The sequence below is a fragment of the Neoarius graeffei genome, chromosome 11 (genome assembly GCF_027579695.1).
Source record: "Neoarius graeffei isolate fNeoGra1 chromosome 11, fNeoGra1.pri, whole genome shotgun sequence".
NCBI lineage: Eukaryota > Metazoa > Chordata > Actinopteri > Siluriformes > Ariidae > Neoarius > Neoarius graeffei.
The window spans coordinates 11,088,435-11,100,530 of NC_083579.1; positions in this window are offsets into that span (position 1 = coordinate 11,088,435).

Genomic DNA, 12,096 nt, shown 5'->3' on the forward strand with positions numbered 1-12,096 from the left:
TTTTTTTAACATCCTGTTTTCTTTTGGGATTGATGTGACATCACAAAGATCAATTTTCAGCCTTTGAGATTCCAATTTCTTGTTTGCTAACTACTTAACATGAGGCTACAGCTACATGATGCTAGCATAGGTTCTGTTGTTAGCTTGCTGCCTTTCTCTAACAATCAGTGGTGGATTTCCCAAAAGCCTCTTAAGGCTAAGAGCATCTTAACTAGAAGATAGAGTGTTCATTGTGCCGCTTGCTCTACCATTTAAGGATGATTTTTGTGCTACGATGGTTTTGGGAAACTCGGCACAGTTCAACATCGAACACGAAGGTGGTTTAAGCTTGAACCTGTGTTATGTATCAATCTGGAGGTAATTTAAGCTCCACCTCCTCTTTAGTTTCTTGTCTGTCAGACTTAATTGATCAAAATCATTGACACTTTTGGCAGACTTTATCCTCCAATTATCTTTTGATTTTTTTTTTAATGCAAATTGATATTTACATTTTAGGTTCATGGCAGCATGCTAGTGTAGTGGTGAGTACTGTTGCCTCACAGCAAGAAGTTTCTGAGTTCAAGCCCAGTAGCCAACAAGAGCCTTTCTGTGTGGAGTTTGCATGTTCTCCCCGTGTCTGTGTGGGTTTCCTCCAGGGAGGACCAACACACTACCACTTAGGATGAGTCCCTGCCATCCAACCTGGAGTTCTGGTCACCTGCAGAAGCTCAGTGACTGTAGAAGGACCCCAGTTTGGCGTTTGTGTGTGGACTTGGGCAGCACTGTGATGAACTCCATGCTTATCCAAGGTTTCATGGTGACACCTGCAAGCTTTTTGCCGCTTTAGTTTGAAGTTCAGGATGTGGTGGATGCTGATGATCTCTCTTGATCGATCGATGGGATCCCTTTTGAATCTGGTTCCTCTCGAGGTTTCTTCCTCGTGTCGTCTCAGGAAGTGTTTCCACACCACGGTTGACTCCAGCTTGCTCGGTACAGATCAATCTATACCTGTGTTTCTGTAAAGCTGCTTCATTGAATTAAAAGATCCTCATTAAAAAAAAAGATTGAATTGAATACCACAAACTTGGAGGTTTGGAGGTAATCAGCTTGAGGTGGGAGTGATTTTGTGACCAGGTTCCATCTTCATAAATTGTTAATAATGTCTCCAAACTACTCATCATGGACTACGTATATAACGAAAAGCATTATTTATTTATTTTTAAGTGCATTGGAAAGAAAAATACACACAAATGAATTTTAAAAACTACAACTATTGCAGTGGTTTTGATGGATTAGAGAGCTCAAAAAGCTTCATCCACTAGAGGGCAACGCATGCTTAATCACAAATGAGTTGGGATCTCGGCTCTCGCTGACCAAAAGCTGCCTTGAAGACATCTTCTGTCAGAATAGAAAGCACATCTCAAACCCATGAAATTGTCCAAAATTCAATGTCGAGGTTTTATAAAAATGTCATTTCCTTCCTCATCCTTCTCTCTCGCGCTCTCTCTCCATGTGTCTTGAAAGGAAATGTTAGAATCAATAGAATACATTGAGTCTGTTTATGGATTTTAGCCAGGACAGGAGGTTCCTGCCCAATCAGATACAGAAACCCACAGTCAGTACACTTATTTGGAGGGAGGTCATGGCGTAATGGTTAGAAAAGCAGCTTTGGGACCAAAAGGTTGCTGGTTTGAGTCCCTGGACCAGCAGGAATGGCTGAAGTGGTGCCACCAGTGACAAGCCATGGTACAATAAGGTACTTTATTTTCTGAGTGTGTATGTGGATCCAGGATTTTTTTTAAAGAAATTTTTTTGGGCTTTTTTCACCTTTATTGGATAGGACAGGAAATGAGTGGGAGAGAGAGATGGGGAGGGATCGGGAAATTACCTCGGGTTGGAATCAAACCCGGGTCCCCAGATTTATGGTATGGCGCCTTAGCCACCTGAGCCACGACGCCCCCAGGTTTTTTTTTCTTTTCTTTTCTTTTCTTTTCTTTTCTCTGTTCCCAACGTAACTCAAAAAGTCATGAACAGATTTGGATGAAATTTGGTGGACAGCTTTAGTATTATCCCAGCTTCAAGTGATTTGCTTTTGATCTTGATAACATGTCCTTGGTGGAGGTATGCTCTCTACCAAGTGCCCTTCTAGTTCAGTGACTCAATAGAAAAACGCCTGAAAGTAAAACGACAGCAAATCATTTCTTTGATGGCTAAAACAAATAATGTGTGTGTGTTTAGCACTATTTCCGGTAGCAACTCGTAGCTCGTACATTTTTGTTTGTTTGCGTCTGTGAAGTGAACTGTAACTGTGAAATGAAGCTGATGCTCATTGTTTTTTTATGAAATTGCTCAAACTTTAGAAGAACACAGCCTTCCACTCCTCCCTTCACCGATCACTCCTGAGAGTGAAAACTCAAGTCCATGACAGCACTGAGCCTGCACTAATACACCACACTCCCCAGCTCTGTCAGTCAGATTGAAAGTCGATTCGTTTGTGTTGCATTATTTTAAATGATTGTTTCTTCAATAACAGGCAGGATTACTCATACAGGGCTTAAAGTGGGCCCATCAGCAGAGGAGGGGCTGTGGGATTATCAGGATAAGTAGTGATTGATGATATTTTAATAGATTTAATCCCTCTGGAGTGGTGATGTCTTGGGGTCGAGGGCTTATAATATTCTCCTCACTTCTGATATAATCTGTTCTCTCTCTCTCTTGCCGTTTTTTCCTTTATTTTGTACTCTCTCTCTCTCTTACTCTCTCTCTAGTTTGCTGTCTCTCTTTGTCTCTTATTCTCTTGCCGTTCCTTCCTCTATTTTCTCTCTCTCTCCTCCCTGAATTTTACTCTCTCTCTGTATTTTGTTTTCCTCTCTCTCTGTCTCTCTGTATTTTGTTCTCTCTCTCCTCCCTGAATTTTACTGTCTCTCTCTCTCTCTCTCTCGTTTGCTGTCTCTGTCTCTTTATCTCTTGCTCTTCCTTCCTCTATTTTGTTCTCTCTCTCTCCTCCCTGAATTTTACTCTCTCTCTCTGTATTTTGTTTTCCTCTCTCTCCTCCCTGAATTTTATTCTCTCTGTGTGTATTTTGCTCTCTCTCTCCTCCCTGAATTTTACTCTCTCTTTGTGCATTTTGTTTTCTCTCTCTCTAGTTTGCTCTCTTTCTCTCTTGCCGTTCCTTCCTCTATTTTGTTCTCTCTCTCTCTCTCTCTCTGTATTTTGTTTTCCTCTCTCTCTGTCTCTCTGTATTTTGTTCTTGCTCCTCCCTGAATTTTACTCTGTGTGTATTTTGCTCTGTCTCTCTCTCCTCCCTGAATTTTACTCTCTCTCTCTGTATTTTGTTTTCCTTTCTCTGTATTTTGTTCTCTCTGTCTCTCTCCTCCCTGAATTTTACTCTGTGTATTTTGTTCTCTCTCTCGCCCTCTCTTTCTCACTCTCTCTCTAGTTTGCTGTCTCTCTTTGTCTCTCTCTTGTCATTCCTTCCTCTATTTTGTTCTCTCTCTTCCCTGAATTTTACTCTCTCTCTCTCTCCTCCCTGAATTTTACTCTGTGTGTATTTTGCTCTCTCTCTCTCCTCCCTGAATTTTACTCTCTCTCTCTCTCCTCCCTGAATTTTACTCTGTGTGTATTTTGCTCTCTCTCTCTCCTCCCTGAATTTTACTCTCTCTCTCTCTTTGTGTATTTTATTCTCTCTCTCTGTATTTTGCTGCCCCCTCTCTCTCTTGCCATTTCTTCCTCTATTTTGCTCTCTCTCTCTCTGTATTTTTCCTCTATTTTGCTCTCCCTCTCTTTCTCCATATTTTGCTGTCTCTCTCTGTTGCTGTTTCTGCCTCTATTTTGCTCTCTCTGTCTCTTGCCGTTTCTGCCTCTATTTTGCGCTCTCTCTCTCTCTCTCTCTCTCTGTATTTTGATGTCTCTCTATTTGTCTCTTTCTCTTGCCATTTTCCCTCTATTTTGTTCTGTCTCTCTCTCTCTCTCTCTCTCTCTCTGAGCTTGTCTTCAATTTCAGATATTACTTGCATTATTATCCATACCCTGTCATGATGTTATCCAGTTTTCAAAAGAAAAACAAAATGGCGGAGCGCATCAAGTCGGATACATCACTTTATCAAGTATTTAAAAGAAACAGAAATAGTTAAATAAAAGAATATAGTTTTTCCCCAATATCTCCTGTTCCATGCTCCAGCCAAGTTGGTGGCAGTAATGCACCTTTTAAATTGGTTTGCCAACCACCAAAAAAAGAAGAAAAGAAAATGGCGGAGCATGTTGCTGAACCAACCAAGGATGAAATAAAAACTCTACTTGAAAACAAAACCCCAAAAATACAAAAAAAGCAACAAAATATGGAATGAAAGTATTTGATGGTAAGAACGTATCTTTTTTTATTTTTCAGGAGTTATTATTATTATTATTATCGCATTTTTCACAAATTGCTCCTGTCATTTCGCCGGTTTTTTCACATTCTAAGCGGAAATGATTTTGTCGGACATTTTGTCTAAAGTTTTTATTTATCAAATTTGCAAAAAATAATAATGCTCTGTTTCTTAAAATCCAGTGAACGTGGATAGAATAAAACAGTTATTCCACACAATCTCGGTGCTATGCGCCTTGTCGGCTGTCAGCTCATGTACGACTTGATTTAGTGGAATAAAATATTTTGATATGTCACAAAATATGAAAAAGTGCAAAATAAAGATTTTATAGGGTTTTTTTCTTTTGTTTTCTTTTTCTTTTTGTTTAACCCTCTATGGTACGGTGTTACCTTCAGGCAACATTACAAATATTTTTTTACCCATTGCAATCATAATGCGTACCATAGAGGGTTAAGATGATTTTTTTTAAAGGGATCCAGACACTTGTTAAGAACTGAAATATCTGCATTAAGCAAAATGGAGATCTCATCTCATTATCTCTAGCCGCTTTATCCTGTTCTACAGGGTGGCAGGCAAGCTGGAGCCTATCCCAGCTGACTACGGGCGAAAGGCAGGGTACACCCTGGACAAGTCACCAGGTCATCACAGGGCTGACACATAGACACAGACAACCATTCACACTCACGGTCAATTTAGAGTCACCAGTTAACCTAACCTGCATGTCTTTGGACTGTGGGGGAAACCGGAGCACCCGGAGGAAACCCACGCGGAGAACATGCAAACTCCACACAGAAAGGCCCTCGCCGGCCCCGGGGCTCGAACCCAGGACCTTCTTGCTATGAGGCGACAGCGCTAACCACTACACCACCGTGCCGCCCAAAATGGAGATTATGGAGAAATTATTTAGACTGATTTACAGTAATTAAAAAAAAAACCTTAATTAATTAATAATTAAGAAACTATGGCCTAATGGTTAGAGAAGCAGCTTTGGGACCAAAAGGTTGCTGGTTTGATTCCCTGGACCAGCAAAAATGTCTGAAGTGCCCTTGAGCAAGGCACCTAACCCCTAACTACTCTGGCAAGAGTGGTAATATACCTTGTGTCTGATTTGCCAAAGAAAAACTGATGGTGTGATTTATCAGTTTGGGTGGTGAGCGGCCAAAACTAAAAAAATAATAATTTTACACCGGATGGCCTTCCTGACGCAACCCTCCCCAATCTATCCAGGCTTGGGACTGGCACTAAGTATGCACTGTCTTGTGCAACCCCAATGGCTGGATATTTTACCAAATCTGCATGTCTTTGAACTGTAGGGGAAACCAGCGCACCCAGAGGAAACCCACACAGACACAGCGAGAACATGCAAACTCCACACAGAAAAAATAATTTTTACATAATGATCATAGTGAAATGATGTGCTGATGTAACAGTGTGTTCACCAAATACCAATAATACTGGAATGTAAATCCAATAATTCACTTCAATTTCCATGACTGGTATTAGTACATTTGTATTTTAAATGTAAATTGCAGCAGTTGAAGAATAAGGTCAGAGAGCAATTATGTCATTTCTGAGCTACTCAGAGGGAATTACACACGATTATGGAGAGGCTTTAAAGCTTAAACCTGAACATTAAAACACAACTGGATGGATATTAATGTGCTTCTTAAAGTCACGAGCCAGACTCTGTGTGTGTGTGAGATGCATAATAAACACCTTCTCGTGTATGTGCATGGTGCATATATACTGTACTTATGAAACATACAATATGTATAATTAGAAAAGCACTCGGAGAGCGCAGACCTCCGCCAAGAATCCTGTAAAAAATTCCGGGATCCAGACGGTGATCCGGATCACCGCCAAAATTTAATAGATTGTTACTTGTGCCCAGTCACACCTCTGGAAAAAATTTCAGAACAATCCGTTCATAACTTTTTCCGTAATGTTGCTAACGGACAAACCAACAAACTAGAAAAGCACTCGGAGAGCACAGACCTCCGCCAAGAATCCTTTAAAAAAATCCGGGATCCAGAAGGTGATCCGGATCACCACCAAAATTTAATGGATTGTTACTTGTGCCCAGTCACACCTCTGGAAAAAAAAACAGCGCAATCCGTTCATTACTTTTTCCGTAATGTTGCTAACAGACAAACCAACAAACAAACCAACGCTACCGAAAACATAACCTCCTTGGCGGCGGTAATAAAAATCACAATAAAGTTCATTTGAGAAACAGCACAGACTCCTGGAAAAAGCAACTGTGTTTAAAAACTCATCTCATCTCATTATCTGTAGCCGCTTTATCCTGTTATACAGGGTCGCAGGCAAGCTGGAGCCTATCCCAGCTGACTACGGGTGAAAGGCGGGGTACACCCTGGACAAGTCGCCAGGTCATCACAGGGCTGACACATAATCACAGACAACCATTCACACTCACATTCACACCTACGGTCAATTTAGAGTCACCAGTTAACCTAACCTGCATGTCTTTGGACTGTTTTTTATATATATATATATATCTCATCTCATTATCTCTAGCCGCTTTATCCTGTTCTACAGAGTCGCAGGCAAGCTGGAGCCTATCCCAGCTGACTACGGGCGAAAGGCGGGGTACACCCTGGACAAGTCGCCAGGTCATCACAGGGCTGACACATAGACACAGACAACCATTCACACTCACACCTACGGTCAATTTAGAGTCACCAGTTAACCTAACCTGCATGTCTTTGGACTGTGGGGGAAACCGGAGCACCCGGAGGAAACCCACGCGGACACGGGGAGAACATGCAAACTCCACACAGAAAGGCCCTCGCCGGCCCCGGGGCTCGAACCCAGGACCTTCTTGCTGTGAGGCGACAGCACTAACCACTACACCACCGTGCCGCCCATATATATATATATATATATATATATATATATATATATTTTTTTTAAATTACATGCAATCAGGCTTGTAGTACTCGAGTCCAGGACTTGGAAATCGAGTCCGACTCGTGCCCTAATTTTAAGGAATCGTGACTTGACTTGGACTTGAGCACTGATGACTCAGACTTGGACTTGTACGTTAACTGTATTCAGACTCGTTAACTGGAGATGAGGACTGGTTGGATTAGCCTATCAAGAGAACACTTTTACAGTTTGTACAGTGACATTTTTTTCCATTTTAATAACTGAACTGACTTGTGTGATAAACAAGATGAAATATTATGTTATGCTGGTGCTAATAACCAGTTTCATAACTAATGGGGTGCCCTAAATATGCACAGACCTCCACCCTACCAAACCACTGAACCCCCCTTTGGAGAAGGAGGTAAGCAGCAATACAACCCATAAATGCTTTTAGGATTGAAGTTTTTAAATTTTAAATTAGATTTAAGTTTTAGAATTAGTCACTGACCAGTTTTCATCTAGTCCCTGGTAGGTTAATACATAAAATGTAATAACAAAGTCACAAACTCAAGGTCCATGGGCTATCAAAAGTCAAATAATGACAATAGTGCAATTGTGACGAGGGTGGGCAAAGTTGGGGGGCCCAAAATTCTTTCATGGGGCCCAAAATTTCTGGCGGCACCCCTGCTTATAATATTGGTTGTTTCGAACATCATTTGCCACAGTTGTGTGTGAACACGTGTAAGAATCTAAAATGTGTACCTGTATCCTGTCCTCAGGGAGCTCTGTCTTCATGGCCAGCATTTCCCGTGCATAAACATCTGGATAATGAGCTTCATTGAAAGCCTTCTCCAGTTCTTCCAGCTGGTGAGACGTAAACACTGTCCTGATGATAAAAAAAAAAAAAAAATCCAACCTGGCCAGAGTTTCACCACTTTCTTTCATGCAGTCTTTTTCAGTCTCTAAATTTACTTTTAATTTTTTTTTTCAAATCTGTTTTTCATCCTGATCTGTTTTTCTTTTCCGGTTTCCAACCATTCACACTCACATTCACACCTACGGTCAATTTAGAGTCACCAGTTAACCTAACCTGCATGTCTTTGGACTGTGGGGGAAACTGGAGCACCCGGAGGAAACCCACGCGGACACGGGGAGAACATGCAAACTCCACACAGAAAGGCCCTCGCCGGCCACAGGGCTCGAACCCAGGACCTTCTTGCTGTGAGGCGACAGCGCTAACCACTACACCACCGTGCCGCCTGTTTAAAAACTACAATCCCAAATCAGTATAAAGTTGGGACAGCATTGAAATTAAAACTGAAAACGATGATTTGTAAATAATCTTTGACCTTTATTGCACTCCTAACAATACAACAGCACATTATTTGATGTTTTACTTCATAATTTTTTTTTTCAAAATCAACACATTAAAAAAAATCTTTGGACAGTAAAGCATTTACCACTTTATAACGTTTCCATTCCTTCTCACAACACTTAAAAGATGTTTAGGGACTGAAGACACCACGCGATGAAGTGTTTCAGGTGTTACTTTGTCCCAGTCTTGCTGCAAACAGGTCTTAAAGTATGCAATAGTACAGGGTCAACATTGTCATATTTTTCCATTTCAAAATTCTCCACACATTCTCTATTACACTGTAAAAAAAAATAGTTGAGAATACTTGAAATTTCAAGGCAACAGTCTGCATTAAGAATTTTATGTTTTGCCAACGATGTGCCCATGATAATCCAAACTATGATAAAACTGTTATCTTTATTAAGAATTCTTAATTAAGTCAATTTTCAATTCCTCATTCTGCCAACATAGATTTCTCTTTTTGCTGAACAGTGGCATTCACAGTAGTGCAAAAAGGCAATTGAGGTTATCACAATTTTTTTTTTTTAGATTTTTTCACCTCTATTTGGATAGGACAGCGTAGAGACAGGAAATGAGCAGGAGAGAGATGGGGAGGGATCGGGAAATAACCTCGGGTCAGAACCGAACCCGGGTCCCCGGATTTATGGTATGGCACCTTATCCACCTGAGCCATGACGCCCCCGAGGTTATCACAAGTTATCATTAAACTATACATGCCTTTTTTCATTGTTCTACACAATTACAAAACTTCAATATTGAAATAATGTTTTTAAAACCCACACCGTGGGTATGGCTTCGTGGCTCAGGTGGATAAGGCGCCGTACCATAAATCCGGGGACCCGGGTTCGATTCCGACCCGAGGTCATTTCCCGATCCCTCCCCGTCCCTCTCTCCTGCTCATTTCCTGTCTCTACACTGTCCTATCCAAATAAAGGTGAAAAAAGCCCCCCAAAAAAGTCTGATAACCTCAATTGCCTTTTTGTACTACTGTGAATGCCACTGTTCAGCAAAAAGAGAAATCTATGTTGGCAGAATGAGGAATTGAAAATTGACTTAATTAAGAATTCTTAATAAAGATAACAGTTTTATCATAGTTTGGATTATCATGGGCACATCATTGGCAAAACATAAAATTCTTAATGCAGACTGTTGCCTTGAAATTTCAAGTATTCTCAACTATTCTTTTTTTACAGTGTAGGGACAAAGGGGACACACCCTCTTCTTCCACAGCCATGCCTTTGTAATGTGTTCAGAATGTGTGGTTTATTTGCATCGTCTTGTTGAAATCTCCCTGGAAACGATGCCGTCTTGAAGGCAGCATACGGTATGTTGCTATAAAATCTGTGTACTTTTCTGCATTAATGCTCCATGACAGAAGAGTAAGTTACCTTTACCAAGGGCACTGATACAACCCCATACTATGACACACCCTGGCTTTTGGACTTGTTCCTGGTAACAGTCTGGATGGTCCTGGATGGCATCCATTGCTTCCAAAAAAGACCTGGAATACTGATTCATCGGACCACAATACACGTTTCCACTGTGTGATGGTCCGTCCCAGATGCCTCTGAGCCCAGAGAAGTCGACGGCACTTCTGGACACAGTTAACATAAGGCTTCCTTTTTCCACAGTAAAGTTTTAACTGGTGTTTGTGGATGTAACTCTGTATTGTAGTTTGATAAAGGTTTGGTAAAGTAATCCCCAGCCCATGTGGTTATCTCAGCTATAGATGAATGACGGTTCTTGATGCAGTGCCGTCTGAGGGATCGGAGATCACGGGTGTTCAGATTAGGCTTGAGCCCTTGCCCTTTACATACCAAAATCCCTCCAAATCCCTTGAATCATTTATTGACGATATGCACCATAGAGGATGAAATATCCAAATCCCTTCCTATCTTTCTTTGAGGAACATTTTTTAAAACAATAATTTTCCCATGCATTTGTTGACAAACTGGAGATCCTCAGCCCATCTTTGCTCCTCAAAGACTAGGCCTTTCCTGGACACTGATTTTGTACCAAATCATGATTACAATTTTGGGGGTGTTTTATAAGCTGTTTCTTGAAACCAGAATGTTTCTGTACTTGTAAAACAGCAGTTACAGCTGATGTCCTGTCTGTCAGTTGACAGTCAAAAACATAATTACACCTCCTATTATCCAAGTTCATTTGCATAAAAAAAATTCCATGAAGTAAGCTACACATTGTGCAAATAAAACTCGAAAGTTTAGAAAGTGTTTATGTTCAGAGAGTCTGGTCCCTATAAAGGAGGCGTGGCTTCTGGGCCTGTCAGGCTTGAAAAAGGGAGGTGTGGTCTCTAAAGCTTGCTGTTCGAAATAAATGAGGAATGGCCTATCAGGCCCAATAAAGGAGGTGTGGCCTTTGTGCCTGTCAGTCCCAGTAAAGGAGGTGTGGCCTTTGTGGCTGTCAGTCTCAATAAAGGAGGTGTGGCCTCTGGGCCTGTCAGTCTCAGTAAAGGAGGTGTGGCATCTGTCTCAGTCAATCCCGGTAAAGGGGTATGGCATCTATCGCTGTCAATCCTAGTAAAGGGGCGTGGCATCTGTGCCTGTCAGTCCCAGCAAAGGAGGTGTGCCCTCTGTGCTTGTCAGTCCTAATAAAGCAGGTATGGCCTCTGTGCCTGTCAGTTTCAGTAAAGGAGGTGTGGCTTCTGTCCCTGTCAGTCCCATTAAAGGAGGTGTGGCATCTGTGTCTGTCAGTCCCAATAAAGGAGGCGTGGCTTCTGTGCCTGCCAGTTCCAGAAAAGGAGATGTGGCATCTGTTCCTGTCAATCCTGGTAAAGGGGCATGGCATCTACCCTGTCAATCCCAGAAAAGGGGCGTGGCATCTGTGCCTGTCAATCCTAGTAAAGAGGTGTGGCCTCGGGGGCGTCGTGGCTCAGGTGCCATACCATAAATTCGGGGACCCGGGTTCGATTCCGGCCCGAGGTCATTTCCCGATCCCTCCCCGTCTCTCTCTCCTGCTCATTTCCTGTCTCTACACTGTCCTATCCAATAAAGGTGAAAAAAGCCCAAAAAAACTTTAAAAAAAAGAGGTGTGGCCTCTGTTCCTGTCAGTCCCAGCAAAGGGGCATGGAATCTGTCCCTGTCAGTCCCAATAAAGGAGGTGTGGCCTCTGTCCCTGTTAGTCCCAGCAAAGGGTCATGGCTTCTGTTCATGTCAGTCCCAGAAAAGGAGGTGTGGCCTCTGTGCTTGTCAAGCCCAATGAAGGGGGTGTGGCCTCTGTCCCTGTCAGTCCCAGAAAAGGAGGTGTGGTCTCTTTGCTTGTTCTATTAAATTAAAAATGATACATGAAACTTATTTGTTTATAGTTACTGAACATCTATTTTGCAATCCCAGTACTCATAGTGTAATGAAAAAATAAACACACACAAATGTTTGTTCATTTGCCAAATCCTGCAGAATTAAAGCAGAAGAGTCCATTTACACCAAATACACTAATTAATACTTTATTTGTTGATACATGATGCTT